At 38.8% G+C, this 20,224-nt stretch overlaps 1 long non-coding RNA gene across 1 annotated transcript; it reads left to right on the top strand.

Annotated features, from left to right (window-relative positions):
• The first annotated feature begins 16,394 nt into the window (after window positions 1-16,394).
• On the top strand, window positions 16,395-20,218 carry LOC129349698 (uncharacterized). The gene is made up of 3 exons (XR_008602812.1): window positions 16,395-16,664; window positions 18,510-18,651; window positions 20,067-20,218. It is a non-coding gene; the product is annotated as an uncharacterized LOC129349698 (long non-coding RNA).
• Window positions 20,219-20,224: the final 6 nt, after the last annotated feature.

Genomic DNA, 20,224 nt, shown 5'->3' on the forward strand with positions numbered 1-20,224 from the left:
GATAAAAACAAAAGTGTGTGTGCATGCGTGTGTGTGTGTGTGTGTGTGTGTGTGTGTGTGTGTGTGTGTGTGTGTGTCTGTGTGTGTGCACATGAGTGAGTGTGTGTGTGTATGAATGTGTTTTTTTTCCAGGATGCTTTCTACTCTCCCGTGAGACATAAATCATCACCTGCCTTCCAGTTCTTGTATACTTTTACAATATTTTTTTGTGTTTTCATGCATTTTTTTTTAAATGTCAGTTTGTTCCTCTGTCGTCTATACCGTTGCCTACCAGTGTCATCAGTCCCAACAGGATCCTCACAAGCCACTGGCACATTAATAAACCAGTAGAGCTTTACTGAACATCAAAATATAAACTGTATATAGCTCCTAGTTCAAATCTTAAATGTGGTGTTCCACAAGGATCAATATTTGGACCACTTTTGGTTTCTCTCCCATTTAGTCATAAAACACAACACTGATTATCACTGCTGAACAAATAGCACAAATGTATTCTCCTTTAACAGGTCCCTATATTGAATACCCAGGAGACTGAAAAGTTGCATCTGATCTGTGTTTGCATGAGCTACCAGAGCACTTGGAAATCTTCCTTCTGATGTGCAAGGCTTCATAGGGATTTTCTTCTTATTACTCCAGTACAGTACTAGGTCATGATGGGGTCAGAGCTTCCATTGTTTTAGCAGAAACTCCCACTGCAAATTCAGCAGGCAGGTCTGTTGATTTAACAGACCTGCCTGCTGAATTTGACTTTAACTATCATCTTTTTCCTCTTTACTTTGCTATGGTTCAGCCCTGTCTTCTGGAATTTAGCTTCATATATTAATAAATTGTTCGATGTACAATACTGGTATCATATGTAACTGCTAACAGATAACTTTTTTTTAGACGGAATAAAGCACCACACTTGTTAACTGCACTGATGTTGCTAAGGGGGTGTTAGGGGTGAATGGTGGGTTTGCAAAGCACTTTAGGATCCACATACAGAATCTAGACAACATTCAGACAACAAGATTGACAACTGTTAAGATTAGCAAAAGCTTCTAGTTTTGGTTAACTTTTAATAAGCATGCTATTGATTTCACAGTATTTCCCTAACCTTAACCAGATGCTGCCAGTGACTAAACAGGTTTAATAATGCTGTAGGAGCACACAGTACAACTGGACATTGTACAGTAAGATTAGATGCTTGGACAGAACCAAATAGTCAGTGAATGTCACCAATACACTTAATCTTCTTGCCACATTCTTCATAATGACAACAGAAAACCCATTCCTGGCACCATCTTGTTTGCTTTATGTATTTCCATTGCAGTTTATTTGTATATGAACATAATTCCATGGAGACTGGGTTGCATGGTCCCTCCTAGTTTACTGGCTTTTTAGTAGTGGCTGGCTAAACATTTACCTGCTGTTGGCTTTTATGAATAATTACTTCAATTCTACTAGTGTGGTTTTATTACTTATCTATCATCGTTTAAGTCAAAGGCTAACTTGTGTAGCAGTTGCCTAAGTACACATACAGCAGCATTATCTTTGATGTGGAGTCATGTTTCTGATTACATCGGGAATGAAAGTGCAATATTTGCCCTCTTAGATCAAGTTTTCTAACTCCTCTAAGAGAAATAACCCACATATGATGAATTAAGTGTCTTGGTCAAGTGCTCAACCACCACCTGCAACCAGAATAGGTTCAAAGTGTTTTAGCTCTAATGCAGGGATGGACACCATTCTTCCTAAAGATATTCTCTCATTTGGTGTTTTGATGGAACACGCTGGTTGGAAGTTTCCCATAGGTGTTTAAATGGGCTGAGGTCCAGTGACTTTGGGGGCCATAACATATTATTCAGATCACTTTTATACTCATTAAACCATTTGGTAACCCCTTGTACCCTATTAATGGCGGCATTCAGGATAGTATTTTCCCCAATAGGATAAGTTTGATGGGCTGCACAGTAGCTTGGTGGTTAACACTTTCACCTTGCAGCTGGAAGATCCCGAGCTTCCATGTTCTCCCTGTGCATCTGTGGGTTTTCTGCAGGTTCTCCAGCTTCCTCTCACAGTCCAAAAACATCCTGAGGTTAATTGATGATTCTAAATTGTTCGTAGGTGTGAATGTGAGTGTGATTGTTTGTCTCTATATGCAGTCCTGTGATAGACTGGTGACTTGTCCAGGTGTCCCCTGTCTTCACCCTCAGTCATAGATATGCTCCAGCTCCCTGTGACCCTAATGAGGATTAAGCGGTGTACAGATGATGGATGGATACGTTTGATGAGCAACTTTGTATTAATTTGCAGTGGTCCATCTCTCTGCCAGCAAAAAAAAAACAGAGCCACTGGATCTCCTGTTTGCAGGGGTCAAGGGTTCAGGTTTTTCCTTTATTTTGTCACCCAGCTGTATCTGGATCTTTAGCTGCTAAATGTTCCACTCTGCCAACAGTTACATTCTGCAGCTAAAAATGAAGCAATGAAAACAGTCGAAAAGCAAACTGTTGAGCTCAAAGTCAGCAAAGCACCATAGAGCTGAGCAGAAGTGTGGAGTCCGAGGAAAAATCCTTGTGGGTTCAGCACTGAAGGTCATTTATGTGGTCCATCCATGTTTAGATTTCTTTACCTGAATCCTCTTCTCATAATAACATTCTTAATTTTAAATGCTGTAACTTTTGTTCACCTTCACTTTCTCCGATCTCAGACAAGCCATGAACATTGGCTGAAACTTTCCCTTGTCAAGTTTGCTTCCCTTGTCTAGATCCTTGGAGACACAGTGAGTCAGTGAGTCTCCTGATATTGTGTCGTGTTGTAGCACAGAGACAGAGACTCCGCCATGGACCAGACCCTATCATAGCTCCCCTTCTGTCGACCCATTATCTGTCTCCCCCTGTGCTCCTCTTCCCTTTTCTCCCCTTCCCTCCCCTCGCATTCCTCTGGATGTTATCTCTAGCCGCTTATGCCCTAATACCCCAATTGTTGTGCTCTAAAAACAATAATTAGCAATCCCAAACGAGACTGAGGGGTGAATTTAACAGCTTTCTTCTGATGTGTTTTTTCCTTGCTTTTTTCTCTCTCTCTTTATCTCCCCCTCCTTTTTTCATAAGAGCAAAGCGAGGTGGAGGGGGGATTCGGGGAGGTGTTGGCAAAGCCTCTTTAAACTCTCTGGTATTATGGAGGATTATTTTGTGCCGAGATCCTGGCTTGTGTGTGTGTGTGTGTGTGTGTGTTTTTTCTCTCCTTTCCTTTTCTCTTCCTGGTTGTGGCAGACACGCTAGGTAAACAGTTTGTGTCACACTTGATTGCGTTTGAGAAATTAAAAAACAGGAATCACAATAGGCCAGGGCTGAGGGATGAGGACTGGGGGGACACCGACACCATAAGACCCCGGCTCTTTAGGGACCCCTGGTACGCCGTGTGAGAGATCGGCCGTGGCAGCCACAACAATACAAGACCTCGTCCTTCAGAGAGCACTCTTCATTCCCAGTCTCTGACTCTATCTGCACTGGGCCATCTGCTCCCCTTCTCTCTCCTCTTCCTCCTCCTCCTCCTCCTCCATGACTCCTTTCACAGAGACGGTGTGTTTGAATCTGGCTCAATTATTCAAGTGTTTACAAGCACAAACACACTGCCAGGTTGGAGGTGTGTGAGTGTGCATGTGTTTTCTAGACATATTCCCCCCGTGATTCACATACATCCTGTGTCTATACACACAGAGAGTACATCTGTGCCTGTCAGCGAAATCAGTGCAAAAGTTATAACACGCCGAGCCATTTACAGTAGACACTGAGTAAAGCTCAGCTGAGGAAAATGTTGCTAAAAAGCAAAGTAATTCTCTCTTTGCTGAGATGTAGATCTGTAGGGTGCAGGAAAACAGCTGGGGAGGGCATATGACTGAAATACACATCTGTGTGTGAACGAGGCCACTGCAGTTAGAGTGCAGCCCTATGGAGGGCAGTGTGATACTACAAAAGGAACTGAAGCTGAACGTTGTGATTTCACAGACAACAGAGTACAAAGGTAGAAAAGTGTGCCCTTAATGAAGACCAGTTATAAGTAATGCTATTAGGACTTAAATAAACTGTGAACTCCAAGTCACGATTTTTCAATGAAGAAATTCTGGTTTGAGGTTTGAAATTCAGCCTTTTTATAAGGTTCAATGTGTTGCTGTGCCTGCAGGCATCCTTTGTGTGTATTTTCCCTCTTTTTTCTAGTCAAGCCTTCAAATGTTGGAGTAAATTTGTGTTGTGTGCTGTTAAGCCTCTACCTAGTGTTCTAATTCAAGCTAAAGAATATGATTTTCAAAGCTAAAGTTAGGTCAAACATTTGATGTGAGCCTACAGCTTAACCTCTAACAAAACAAAAGCTAAACTCTGATTTAGTTAAAACTTTCAGCTCTAAACTACCAACTATGAAGCTAAAACATAACTTCAACCTAAAAATAAATCTATGAACATATGTCAAACCTTAATATACATTTACTGTAAACATACACTAGAGACTAGATTTCCTAAAGCTGAGATTAATCTGAAATCTGTCAAACTGTTAAACACTTTCAGGCAGAGGGTAAAACATGGTCACCTGATGTGTGGTGAAATGACATGTCTTGTGACCTGCTTGTGAAAACTGAAAGCGAATCATTGTCTGTTTCTGCCACCGAAACAGTCCACAAACAGGAGAGGATAAACAGTTCAACTCCAGTAACACTTCCTCATGTTACACTGAGGAAAGCTTTTCCAAATCTTCACGCTTATTGAAATTATTTTGTTTGGCCTAGCTGAAATAACTGACTAGAAACCCAGCCCCTTCCTATTCTGCATTGTTTTAGCTCCTGGCTTATTGCTTTTATCTGAGCTTTTACAATGTAAATCATCAAAATGTCATTGTGATGCTGAAAACCTAGATGTACTTGTGCCATTTTCCAAGTTACATCTGTGTTCACTCACATGTTTACAAAATGTTCCAGCTCCGTTGATGTTGCTGCTGCAGGAGACTAAACCAGCCTCCAACTATTTCAAACTAGTTGGTGTCAACCTCAGAGACTCACGGCCCGTTTCATTTCCTTTGGTCTTTACTTTGTGTCGAAGCATTTACTCGTGACTGGCCAGAGCCACAGAGACTAGCTTAAAGCCAAACACGGGCACTAACCCATTTATCACCCAGGGCTTTCTTGCTTCTGTTTGTGTTTTCCCCGTGTTACAATCAATCATGTTTAATTCAATATTCCTCACTTTGCAAAATCAAATCTGGAGTTTTGGATAAGAGTTTGTGCTTATTCGTGCAGCCCGCCTGCTTATGATTATTTGCATTTGACAATTTAGCAGGAGTGAACCTGAGACAGGTTCCACCCAAACTGTCACACGTTGTGCGTCTGTCGAGGGACCAACCTGCACCGGCCTGCCTGCAGCTCGCAGGCCTCCGCTAATATATAATCTGTTGTTATACTGTCACCGCAAGGAGCACAACCATCCCCGCGGAGACGCCACCGAAATTCATTAATCTAATTAAATATGTCGTATTGCCCAAATGAGACGCTGGTATGGCTTTGCTGCAGGATAAGTGCAAAGTAAGGCTGGGTCCCACAAGAGTAGCATACAGCCGACGTGCGCTAACGCTACTGCGCTTCATTACACTCTTAATTACCTATTGTTTCTAACTAGTTGGTGGCGTTTTAATGAGAATCTACAGGCAGTTAAATGTAATCTAAATTTTCTAATCTACTGGTCCATTACCAAGGAGTCAAAATGTTATTGGTTTTGTGAGTAATCAGACTTTTAAATGGTGCTGATATCACTCCCGGAGGGCAAGGAGTGGGTTTCGACTGTGTAATTGAATTCTGCTTTTTTTCTCCTCTTTCTTCTTCCTCCTCTTCTTTTCGGGGAGCTGAGAGGAAGATTTTTCTGCTGCGGCTGGTCGCTCGGGTCAAGGAGCATGTCTTCGGTTCCGGTCGGATCACAAGGTTTTTCCGCACATGGGTCACCATGGCGACCTCTTGGAGAAAATGCATGTGTGTCTGTGCAGAATGTGCATGTATGTGTGTATGTGCAATGTGAATATGTGTGCATGCATTACTCTGCGTGTGTGTGTGTGTGTTTCTGTGTGTGTGTGTGTGTGTTTGTGCCCCAGTCAGCCTCGGTGCTCTGCTGTGCTGTCACCTGCAGCCAGATAAGCCAAAGGATTTATCACCCACTGAATTGCCTTTGAGTGGTGGATAAAATGGCTCCAATACATTCTCGTATGAAAACGCTGCGAGGTTAATGAGAGCCAAATTCACAGAGGGCTAAATCTATTAGGTTTTCATGGACGGAATCAATCAACATGCACCACACCAGCTGATTTGTCATATTGAAGCATTGCCCGTTTGAATTCCAAAACACAATCCTCCTCACGGAATGATTCACTTTGATTTTGATTGCCTCTTCATCAAGAAGATGACAGCTATGAACTAATTTTCTTTTCGATCATGTTACACACTTATTAGCTCCGGCTGTCCTTGGCAGATGACTGATTTTCTCCTTTTATAGAGCTACAGTTGGATTTTCCTCAGGTCTGTTCAAACAGCCACAATGTTCCTGCATTGTTTTTAAATCAAATTATTTTGTTTTTACCATTTCCATTTGCGTGAAGGATTAACCTCTGTCTAATTAAATTATTGCAGAGATGTGCTCATACTTGCAGATGGATTTTCCTGATACTGAGTGTCTTGCTTATTGTGCTTATATGTGTTGTATATCTTTATATCCCATGTGGTTTGGTCATTTAAAGGATCAAGAAAAAGCTCAACATCATGGAGATTGTAGTCAGATTAATATAAAGCTTCCACCAGCAGCCATAAGCATAGCTTAGTACAACAGCTGGCCTGGCTCTATCCTCAGCTAAATGTCAAGTCGAGCAAGTCAACCCAACAGTGGCGACTGTAAAATAGTCGGAACATGTACAGACTAACCAAACAAGATAAAAATGGGCTAATATGTGAGTTTTAAATGTGCTCAATTGATGATTTTGTTGCATTTCGACAAAGCCAGGCTAGATATGACACGCTAGCTAAGCTAAAAGACACTTCTGTCAATTTTCTCATCTAACTCTTGAAAACAAAGCGAATAAGAATATTTGTCATAATGTCGAAAAGCTCTTTTAACAGAACAGAGACGAGCCAACAACTGAACAAATTGAAAGTCCAGTATCTGACCGAAACTTGCATGAAACATCCTGCTTAGGTGCCAAATTGTAATCACAATTTATTTTTGAGTCTGGTGGGTCAGGAAGTTCATTATTCTTTAGTACTCTGATACAGGAGCTGATAAAGGATTTCCAGCAGCTCAAGTCCCCGTTGGATTCTCAGATCTTTCTTCAATAGCTCTCCTCAGTTGGCAGCATGTACAGTACAAGAGAGCTGGCATCACTTTATTCTCTCTGTGTGGATGCTGTGATTCTCCACAAGAGAAAATGTCTAATCATTGCAGAGGAAATAAAAAACAGAAAGATACATTTGTCTTGGGCATCTCCTACCTTTCTCTCAGTGCAGTGATGGATGACAACCTTGGTGTTGAGTGTGTGTGTTTGTCTATTGCAGCAGTGCAAAGTGACCAGGGACAGGCGCCAACAGAAAAAGGCCCTGTCCCCCAACTAATGAGCAGCATTATTCAAATGGAGTCTTTGTTGTCAGTGCACTGCGCTGTAGTCCACACTCTGCTGTCACAGACAGCATTGCCTGATGCACCGCGTCCTCATTTTGATGCTCTATCAGTTTATTGCCTATTGAAATGCATGTGGGAAAACAAGGCACCTTGAAACTGCTGGTGAGTTTCACTGACTCTCTAGTCTGTGCAGCATCCTGCAGGTGATCACACTGTGTAAAAGTGTTCATGCAATTAATATTCTTCTGAAAGCACACAAGGAAGGATTTTGTTGCACTATTTCCCTGGGAGGAGTCAGACGAATAGAGTTTCATAGGAGGATTACCCTCCACGTTGCCAATACATGGTGTCAGCCCCAGATCAAACAGTAGGTGGGCACTGAGCAAAAGGCACAGAAGAGACAGCAAACACAAAATGTCAACAAATAGAGGAATATCACCTAGTTTGTCTATCACACTGTGGAGTCACATGAAAAAAATAAAAACGAGGAGAGGAGCTTTCAAGGTCTGCACCAGCTGACAGGAGGAGCAGCGGTGAATAAAGGAGGAGGAAAAAAAAGATGGGATTCGAAAGAGAAAAATCTGCCCTTCTACAAAGAAGGACAGGGGGAAAAAAGAAGGCAGGGTGTTAGAGGAAGCTCCTCCGACCGAGCCCATCTCCAGCTGTCACAAATCATTTCTGCTCGGGAAGTGAGGGGAGGCGAAATGTCAAAATATTTGAATAAATTCCACAGAAGCCTGTTGAGAGTGGGGCGGTGCAGCGAGAGGGGTATTGTTGCCGCCAATGGGGTGGAGAGGGGATGAGAGGGTTGGGGAATAAAAAGGGGAGTTGTGGGGTGCAGAAGTGGAGAAGGGGGGGTTTGCATGTGAAATAGCCTTCTCAGGCCTCTGTAGGAACATGAGCTAAATGGAAATCAAAGGTTTAGGCCACTGCAGTGATATTTTGCCTCATTTTAAACAATTTCCTCCCTTGTCTTGGATTACTGGTAATGACACACACAACAGACAACAGTGCAGATACACTTTGCACTTTCACGGTGAACTGTATGCAGCAGTGATTTTAAGACAGCTAGAGTCACCTCACCTCTACATCACAGTTTGGATATATATTATCTTCTTCATGTGAAATGAAAAACCTTGAATTATATGCATTTTCATACCGTCTGCATGCAAGTTTAAATGAGCTACATTAAGTGTTTTGGTAAAAACGTTTTCCCATTTGGTTTCTTCTGTGCATATTTTCATGCCAAATGCACACTTTGCTGTATTTGCTCCTATGCATGCCCTCATGTTTCATAATCCATATTCTTTTCACTCAGATGCTCGCTCACATTTATAATTAAACCGCAGTAAGACGAACATTTTTCACTGAATATTTATATAATTCCCTCTTGTGCGACTGTTAGTGTATTCTGCCATGTATATATTTATGTATATATGCTATGATTAAATGTGCAATGGCACCCTCAAGTAACATGAAAGTCTAATCTCATCTGGATGTATATTTGATATGACTGTATTGCTACAGCAGATAGTTAAACCTGTGCTATTTGTTATGATACACTGTACTGGACCTGCTATTTTTATGTGATTATTGTGTATTAGTAGCAAACAAATGCAATTGCCTCCAGTCTGTAGGGAAGCACTGCGTTGTGTGTGTTGTTTTTAGATGAGGGTGTCGATATGCACTGCTCAGCCACTGAGACTGGGTCTACCTTTGTCCTGCAGTGTGCTGCCAGTCTGAGGACAGCTCCTTTGTCTTCCTTCTCTGTAAAGTGGACACTTATCCCTGCAGTTGATTTGAGGTTTACACTTTGCTATTGTAGAGGCTTCAGCTGTACCTGCAGCGGTCTGCTGGCTGCGTTTTCATGTTACTTAATACAGAAACATGGGACTCTTTCAGATAATCTAACAGATTTATTGTATTTCCACTTTGTTCCTGATAAATAACGGATGGCAGCGATACTTGACTTTTCCAGAAGCCACTTTTGAAGAAAAACAGGAAGCAAGGGGCCAGTTATAAAAACAGTTATTTTTTTATTGAACAAACATTAAAAGGCCCATAAGTTATTTGTCTCTGAAATTATTTATTTTTCGATTAACCGAGTAAGAGCCAAGAGACACCGTTGAACATTTACAGAGGAGAGCGACGATAGTTGTAACGCTTTTGCTATTTCCCTAATAAATAAAACTACTATAAACTTCAATGTGCCTGCTACTTAAACAATGCATTGAAGTGGTTTTATGAGATATGTACAGGTTGCAACAAAATAGATTTAAATGCTGTCACTGCAGGATTGTAACATTTCCAAGATATACAGTATTAATCAATTACGTACACAACAAGAAAATGATAATTACTAGCTGCTACAGTGTGGATAATATTGTATTTGACCTACTGTAGCAGGAACCATGACAAAGGTGATTTGAGCACTTTTGTAGTTGTTAATGCAATATGTTTAGGGTTTTTCAACATGATAGTGTGTCACACCCATGCAAGAGGCATTCAGGAAGCCTTCCAAGTGTGTGGCTGACATGGAAATGAAGGCCAAGTTTGAATATGGATGTGGTCCAAGAGCTCACTGATGTCACAGCTGGTGTGATTCTATCACAAGATTCAAGTTACTGTCACTATTTCTTTGTAAAATAATGATTAACTTAGTTGACACTACATGGCAAAAACAAAGAGAAGCCATCAAATTGTAATGCAAGAAAGTTATTATTGACATTTGTTTCATTGAAGCTTGCAGCCCATAGAGGCTGGTAGCCTGAGGGCTTCACATGGAAAGGGTAGAGGGCCTTTTCAAAAACACAAACTGTAAACCAGTCAGCTCCAGTCATCCCTTTATCTGCCCATGTTTCAGGATAGTTGCAGTTCTTTGCCAAGTCACTGGCAAACTTTCATAATGTACCTAAAATGAATGAATTGTTGTGAATTAGTCGAGTAGATAATAAACCTACATATATCCTACTCTAGCTTAATATGTTCAGTTCCTAGAGAGTAGCTGCCTGCATCAGTTAGTGTTTCAGAAGGATTTGTGTAGGTTTAGTCTCAGTATTGGGTGGGCCACATTAAATGGAGGTTCAGAGGGTCCTTCCCCAGTAAATTTGAACATCAAACACTCAACTTCCTGCATTCTGTTCAATTTTTTTGTGTCAGTTTGTTCCTATCTGTGCATTAATTTATCTCGGACATGTTTTTATTGTGGTAAAGGGAAACACAAAACTCCAACACCATTCAACAATTCAAGATCTATTAGGATATACAGAGCAAGGCTCTGTCATTCTGTATTGGTCTAAAATATGTTTTTCCTTGTAGGTCATCCTTTCTCATTTATTATCTCTCTTGAGTTAACATGCATTTCAGAATTAAAGTCTCTTTTATGCTTTTATGTACAAAACTGACCAAAACAATTTAAGCTGAAATTATTTATTTTGCAGATTGTGGTTTCAGTTTTCTCTGTAGTGAAATCTTTTGCTCTCACTTACTGTTAGCAACAAAATTGAAAGGTCTTTGGGTATATTCCTTGCTAAAATGCATCGTTGGAGTCGTAGTTTACTTTTTCTCAGGAACGTTCATATACACAAACTCATACATAATTAATTCTAGTTAAAGAACAAGATATTTACACATATAACCAGAATCTAACTGAAATGATATTTAATGTGTTGTCTGGCTAGTAAAGGAGTAAAGTTTGAGAAAACAACTCCAGTGATGCCATCGGGGTTGTTTCAGCTTGGCGACTATGTACTTTCAATCTAAAGTCTATGTTACAGCTTGGAGCATGGGGTTTGAAAGATATGGATATTTGTACATACTAGTCAGGATATTGATTGCTGTAAATTGGGCTCTTCTTTAAGGAAGTGCAAGGCTGAATTGCTGAGCGCTCCTTTAACACATTGTAGCTTTGCAAAAAGAAAAAAAAATATGTTACCATTCTCTGAAAAAAAGCAATAATGACCGAGCTGATCAGCAGCTATTCATCCATGCATCCATCATCTATACACCACTTAATTGTTATTAAGGTCGCAGGGGGGCTTTAGTCTACACTCTAAGAAATTTCCCCGTAAATTCACAGTAAAGAGCTGGCAGCAAAAGTTGCCAGCAGAGCACTGTTATTCTACAGTAAACCTACCGTATCCTACAACAACAGTTTATTACTGTAACAAATATTACAGCATTATGATGTTTAGAGTTGATGCTTACAGTATATTACTGTCAGTATTTTGGTGCCATTATACTGTTATTTTACTGTTTGTACTGTAATCTTCATAAACAGTTTATTACTGTAAAATTGATATCAGAGAATGTGATGATATGAAGTGATAACATTGCTGAAAACTAATGATTTAAAAATGTCACATCTCAAAATGAAAGCCCCGGGAAATAGCATAGCATAGAAATGGCTCAGACAAGAGATGACTTTTCAACATTCAGCTTTTATTAAAACCAAGTCTGTATCAAACATATTTCAAAAACTGACTTATTTAACCCATTAAATTTTAGTAACATACAATCATTTCCTCATGGTGAATAGGTTCCCATTTTGCATGGTCTAGTTCAGGTACACTGAGTTTAGATTTCCATTTTTCCTGAACTGCAATGAAAGATATCTATATATCATTTAAATTACTTAATACTGCATTGAACACATTCAGCAGCTAACAAATTTCAAGTAATTCAAGTCTTACAAAATAAAATCTACAAAAAAATAATGATGTTTAACATGTAATGTAAATTTCCCCTGGAGTGGGGAGAAATAAAGAACTTTATCTTATCTTGTCAGCAATCTGTTTAAAAATTGCACATCACATTTCAGGTACTCTGCCTTCAGAATCAGTCTTTCATAACTCATGATCATGTTCAATAAATACCACGTCATGGAACAAACCTGGAACTCCAAAACTGAGACACGTGGACTGAAATATTTTATACTGAACCAAACACAATACTGAGACTTGTTACCTTAGAATGACAGCATGAACATCTGGTTGCAGACTGGGCTTTTCCTTTGTGAAAGTGAGGTCCTGTGTGGAGAGGTGCTGTGGGTTTACATGAAGTCCCACTCAGAGTCCATGAGTCTTTTTATAAGGGAGGCTACATGAGGATTTACAGTAGATGCCTTTTTCTGGAGCAGCTTCCCTGACCTCTTGGACATCACCTTCTCCTGGCTGGCCTTTGTTCCCCTCTCAGGGTTGATATCAAGGAAGCACCTACAATGAAATGACAAAGAAAGAGTATATTAGGTGTGGTAGGCAAAGATCCCTTAAACTTAATATGGAACTCTATCACATTCATCAAAAAAAAAAAAAAAACTAACAAAAAAACCCCCCGGAAACTAAAATTATGAAGCAAAACAGAGGCTTCCACTTATAACAGCTATTTAGTTCAGTACACATTTAAATCTAATTTTTGCAGCAGTTTGCAAAACAAGCAAATTTACTTTTCCTAAGTGGAGAGAAAAGCAACATGACACATCCTACAAACTTTTTTAAAAACTTGAAATACATGGAGGACTAAAAGTGCCAAAATTAAATAAATAAATAAACACATAATTAAATAATTAATTAACGATGTCATTAATTAATTAAAATTTGAATTAAATATGTCATTAATTAATTAAAATTGGAATAAAATACATACATGTGTTATTAAATATGTCATTAATTCATTAAAATAGCAATTCATTTTACGTAAAAAAAACATATATTATTATTTCACTATTTATTTCATGGTCCTTGTGTTGCAGTGGGTCATGAATTTATTTTATCTGTCAACGTCGCCCGTCAAAAGTCGGTGGGCGGATCCTAACACCTGATTGGTTACCCTGCACATCGAGTCAAGGCAAATCGATTCCAGATCATGGATTGATGCAGAGCTTGTGAACGCATTCCGATACACTGGGTGGCGCTATTCACCTCTACGTTGGTTTGGATTAAACAAACTTTATTGGCAACCGCTAAAGACTCGGTCCTCTACCCCAAATGTTGATACAGCGCGGTGCAAGACAATGTTTCCTTTAGCGTTTCCTTTAGCACCTACTCGGCGCGGCACGGCTCGCCACTACTGTACTGGACTCGGCTCGTCTCGGTTTAGTTGTTTTTCCATCACATTGAGTACCACCTCATCGTGGGTGGAGTCGTCATAGCACGGCGGACCGAAGGTCCTTTACCGTCATTTGTGTGCGACACAAATGCAACACAACAATAGACATGGAGGCGATGGTTCACCTGCTGCTCGGTCTGTGGCTTTCTGTCAGATTCAAAGTAATAGAAGAGTCGGAGAAAGCTGAGAGCGGCGAGTGGAAACACTGAGGAGACACACAGGAGAGTTTGGGAGGCGAGCAGCAGTATCAAGCCGAAGACAAGAGGATATGAACTAGACAACATATGAGGGTAAGCTAATGCTAGTTCGCTAGCTATCGTATATTAGTCCTGTGAACGACCCTGTAATGGCTGCAGTTTATCGCTATTAGGTATTAAAATATGTAAGTTAGGTAAAATTGGCAAGATATTCACAGATTCGGGCTTTCGGCATCAATAACTCATGAGATATATGTTGTAAAATCATAAACAATGCCTCTTTCCTATCGTTGTAAGCTAGACAATGTGCTACAAGGCCAGTTTTATCAAAAGTCGCTGTCTTTCAAGCTGCAGAAATAACATTGATGTCTATGCGCAGCTGGCTGTGCAACGAGTGAACAGGGACCATCTGCAAACAGCGAAGAGACACTAAACAAATATTCCATTACTTAACTTTTATACACTGTAGTGTCACCAAAATTACCGCAGCCATCATTTGTCTCCTGCTGGTCATACTACAACTCTTGGTTTGACACTAAATTTAAAAAAATCTGTATTTTAAGGATTTTTTATTATTTTATTATTATTTTGTTAGTCATAAAATTCAATAACTTCCCTCTTATGTACTGCAGAAAGATTACACTCTGTCTAACTATCAGTTGGCTCCTGCTGGTCATACGACAACTCTTGGTTTGACACTAAATACAAAATCCGAATTTTAAGGAATTTTCATTGTTTTAGTATTGTTTTATTAATAATAAAACTCAATAACTTCACTCTTATATACTGTAGTGTCACCAAAATAATTGGAGCCATCATTTGGCTCCTGTTGATCACACGACAACTCTTGGTTTGGTAATAAATTAAAAATCTGAATTTTAAGGATTTTTTTCTTATTTTCTTAGTAATAAAATTCAATAACTTCACTCTTATGTACTGCAGAAAGATTAAACTCTGTCTAACTATCAGTTGCCTCCTGTTGATCATACTACAACTCTTGGTTTGATATTTAACTATTTTTCATGATTTTAAGGATTTTTTTTTATTAGTATTGAAATTGTTGTTATATATCTCAAATATTTTTTGTTGTAACAGATAAAAGTGCTCATCCATTTTTTTTGGTAGATTGTGGAACATTAATAACCAAAAGTAACTGAATTTTATTTTATTTGGGTTGTTTATTGCCATGTGAAGTTGTGCACACTATTTAGTGTGCATGCTTGTGTGTGAAGTTTAAGGATTATGAGTAAATTAGCTTTGATGGCTCTTCTCTTGATGTATGTGGTGCTATATTTTTAGATCCACAGTGCACCTGTTTGTCCAAATACATGATACTGAATAGTAATGGAACTTGGAATCCTCACCAAAGAGAGGCTCAGATAACACCAATATACCAAACTAAACTGTTTAGACCGTCTCCTCAAGTACTAACGATTGGGAAGAAAGACAATAAGATGCCTTCTTACAAGGCTGCAGCGTTAACTGATTCATTTAAACCATGATGTTAAACAGCTAATAATATTTTCCAAGTTAAGGACTGTACGGACAATACTTGGAAGAAAAAACCTGAAAGTATGATCAGTAGGACCTTTTGATGGTTGGATGGAGTTTATTTTTTCTGCAGTGTTTAAGAGTAAAGTGATTGAATTTTATTTACAACAAAAATTCCTTAAAATTCAGATTTTTTTTTAATATCAAACCAAGGGTTGTAGTATGACAATCAGGAGCCAACTGATGGCTCCAGTGATTTTGATGACACTACAGTACATAAGAGTGAAGTTATTGAATTGTATTACTAATAAAATAATAAAATTCATTAAAATTATGAAAAAATGTTTTTATATCAAACCAAGAGTTGTAGTATGACCAGCAGAAGCCAATTGATGGCTCCAGTGATTCTGGTGACACTACAAAACACCTGTGTAAGTTGCTGCTGCAGCTGTCCTCATTATTAGAATGACCTTCTCAGCCTGTATTTCTCTGCTGTGTATTTTAGCTTTTAGAAAAGTTATTTTACTTTAAGGTCAACTGAAACCCGTTGAGCTGCACTGAAGTTTAACATTCAGCTGGTTTGAATTAAACTGCGCTTAATGTTGCGCAACATTACCTCTCTGAATCTCCATAATTTCATTAAATTCCTTCTCTCTTCCACTGCTCAAGTTCAATCCAGTATATGAAATGACATTAATAGTGAATAAACTAACAACCAGCCATTGTATTTATTTATTATTGCATGTATTTGTAGTAAAACATGAGTTGAAACATCCTACTTTTGGATCTAGAACTGCACAAGCCGTTCATTTTCAGTCACCTGATGAGTTAAACTCCACTTTTTATCTGAGGTTGAAGCAGAAAGTCTGAGTTAACAAAGAAAGTTGTTTATAATTTGCGATACCTGTTATCTCTGACTGAGGCTTTAGTTTCTGTTGAGCTGATTTACATGTAGAAACTTTGTTCAGGAATATTTCTCAGTAGCTCAGAGGACAGGCTGCTTTTTACACAACCTTGTAAGAGAATGTCTGTCAATGCTTTCAGCAGAATTTAGAAACACAACACTTCCTAAACAGATATTTTGAGGCTGTGAGGTTGAATGTTTGAGAGTATATCAGTGTGTTTGTTTGTGGTCTTTCTGTTTCTAGGTGGAAGCTGAATTAGTGAGGATGACTCCTGCTCCTGTCATCTCTAAGCTCCTCACACATCTTTACCTGCACATGAGGAAAATCACTCCTGTAGAATGCAGGTATGTTTGTCATTATTATAAAAAGATGTTGCCTGGTGACCTGTCAGAAACCCATTATACAGAGTCAGCCAAAATAATGTTTACACACATCAGGAAAAGAAAAACTTGCATAAATATTTCAATACCAAATTTATTCAGACATCAGGAGATTAATAAAAGTTATCTTTGGCCTCTACAATTACAAGAGGTGCTCAAAGTGGCCACTGGCTTCCAGACATTTCTGTTGTGTTGTAGACGTCACATGTTGATGCTCCATTCATGAGGGTAATTCCATCTGTTGGGAAAACATCGTACAACAGGACACAGAGTTATCGTGATTTGATCAAACTTAGAAAGAGGAATCTATATGTATAGAAGTACTTATACAAATGAAATATTTATAAAAGTATTTCTTTTCCTGATGTGTGTACATTATTTTGGCTGACTCTGAACTTAATGAGAACAAAACTGTCATTTAATTGTTGCTCTGAAAGCTTCTTTAGTGAAAACCAGCTGGTGTTCTGCTTTGAAACAAACTGCTGTTGAGGTCTGTGTTTTTAGGTTTAACCCCACAGTTTCTGAATGAACTGATTGTTTTTTTTCCCTGATCAATGTGGACGTTATAATTGATGGTAACATTTACTGATCATATAATCAGCATGACAATATAACAGTAGAACATTCTGACCACCTGACTAATACTGTGTTGGTCCCTTTATGCTGCTAAAACTCCTCTGATCCAGTGGTTCATCAGAACCTCTGGGGATGTCCTGTGGATTCTGTGGATCCTGTGGGTTGCAGGGTGAGTCCTACCTAGACCAGGCTGATCCTGGACCATCCAACAGATGCTCAGTCAGATCTGGATGTGGGGAGTGTGGAACCCAGGTGAACAGCTTAGCTCTGTCGTGTTCCTCAGACCACTCCTGAGCAGTTTAATTTGTCCTGCTGAGGGTGGCAGCTGGCATCAAGGACGGCTGTTGCCATGGGGACTAGGAGGTTGTTTGTCCTGCAGTGTTTAGGTGGTGGTACAGGTCAAACATCCACATGAACGTCAAGGTTTCCCAGCAGAATGTTACATTAGAACAAGATGATGGATGTTGTTCTCTTCAGCTGTCAGTGGTCAGAATGTTGTGGCTGATCGATGGATCTGTCTGCCTTTACTCTGACATCCAGAGTTACACAAAAGTGTAGTATGTGTGCAGTGCAGAAGAGATTTACTTTATTGTATGCAGTTTTTTTGTTTTTTAAGGGAGAGCATTTTTTTATCCACCTGAAGAAGACCTAATCTTTCCCTTCAAAGGATAGTTAATAATTACTACAGCTTCCATAGTGGTCCCATCAGAGAAAATCATATCCATATACACATTTTTATTAATTCCAGGGCTGGTTCAGTAAAGATTATAATAATAACTACATCAGATAATTCTTGGTCGCAGTTGGAATTTTGCAGCCTGAGAGATGGTTGAGAAGGTTTCAGTTCTTGTTTCAGCAAAATATGTTATAATAGAAGATCTTTATTGTCATTGTACATGAAATTATCTGCAAACCAGCAAAGTACATCAGTCTGAGACATCTAAAAATAAATAAAGAAAAATGCCTCTAAAGCCAATAATAAACAGAATATTTTGAGGGAATATTGTAAAAAGGAAAGAAAAGCTCCATTCTCACTCCTCTCAGGATAAACTGTCATTAAAATTGACTTTAATTTAATTTATTTAGCTTCAACACGAGATAAAAACATTTACTTTCATTGCTGATGTTGTCAAGTTTTAATAAAGTTCATGCTACTTTTATAAAATGATGAAAGTGAATAAATTGTATTTCTGTGATCTGTGTTTGATTTCTGTCTTTTCTCCTGTCATCCAGATGTTCAGAGGGAGATGATGCCACATCTGGTCCAGCTGATGGAAGGTCTTGAAGTTCTCTGACTGGCCTCGACTGAAGATGGTCGTCTCACTGGATTTAAGGTTCAGATGCTCAGTAACAAACTCCACCAATGAGCCAACAGGTAAACTTTAGGTTTATTAAATGTTGCTATGAAGGTATCGCTGTTTTTCTTTGTGAATGCAATGTGCTCCAATTGAAAGTTGAATTAGAACTTAGAAGTAAATCCTTCCAGATGAAAGCTGTGATGGTGTTGGATTGTCAGACTGTAATGTTGCAGCTCAAAGCAGCTTTTCTATCTCAGTTCATTCTGACATTCAGCTATGAATCAACACAGCAGATGGTGATCCATGCTGTGGAAATCTCACATCTCCTGATTTAATGGAGTTGCTTTGCACTTTTTACACTGTTTATTCACCAACACTTTATTTAATAAAAATCCCATTTAGTTTTTATGAGGAATGTGATGTTTTAATTTCTCTGAATAACTGCAGTCTAATGGAACAGCTGGAGTTGTAACATCTGTCCTGATATTGATCATGAAGTATTGATCAGAATGATCAGATGAGTTTGTTTTTACTGCCAGCTACCATTCAGTCTGAGATATTAAGAATAAATAAATGTGCATAATGTGGAAATGAACAGATTCAGTTTTTATTTATTCCTACAGCTGCTGCAGGTTCCAAAGTTCCAGAATGTGGAGGAATTTAGTCTCACAATCACAGACAATAAATATCATCTGAAAGTCGGGTTATTGTTGTTTATCAGCACAATACAAAAAGATTAATGTTAGAAATATTCCAGTTAAGACTCTAGAATATCAAGATTTATGTAAATTTACCTCAATAATATAAATGTTCAGGTTAAGATTGTGCAGTGATATTTATTATGTAAGTTTAGCTGATTAAAGTTTGACTCTGCACTACAATATTATTTATTATTTAAATTTACACCATTATAATATTTAGGGTCAGACTCTACAGTATTGAGATTAAGAAATCAAATATTCTATAAAATGTAAATACACTGAACTCATTTGGATATATTTAAGTGAGACTCTACAATATTATTTGACACAAATCTATCTAAATCAAAGTTTTAATAATTTTCACACCAAACATTTACTGGACTGATTTAAATATTAAAATCCCTCCTTTCTAATCCTCTGCTGTACATCAAACCTGAGGCCTTAAATAGAAACACACAAGTATCTGTTTGAAGGAACTTCTGCAGAGTCCTGGTTCCAGAACATGATGATAGAATTATAGACAAACTTTAGCAAAAGCTGCCTGAGAGTTTACAGGTTTTTATGTTGGATGTCTTCACTAATTTAATAAGTTATCAGCAATAATCAAGTGTTCATTTGATGAACTTCATTTCCTAAAACATCCAGAATTGGAGCTCATGTCTTTGGCAGCTGTAAAGTTTCTGCTCCTTCAAAGTTCACAACACAATGAATGAATTCCTAAAACACTCTCAATGCTGGAGAGCGTTTGTGATGCTGAAGCAGTGAGCAGTTTTTCTGTTTCTTCTCTGGAGATGCACAATGAGGGACGTCTGCAGAGACTGAGAAAGAGTCTCACCACATCCTGACATGAGGAAAAATACTTTATTGAAGACTACAATGAGAAAAACTATCAGACAGCAGATGGCTGCATTCAAGGTGAGCTCTGAACATTTGATCTGGAACAGGAATT

Source organism: Amphiprion ocellaris, chromosome 9 (genome assembly GCF_022539595.1).
Source record: "Amphiprion ocellaris isolate individual 3 ecotype Okinawa chromosome 9, ASM2253959v1, whole genome shotgun sequence".
In the NCBI taxonomy this organism is placed as follows: Eukaryota; Metazoa; Chordata; class Actinopteri; family Pomacentridae; genus Amphiprion; species Amphiprion ocellaris.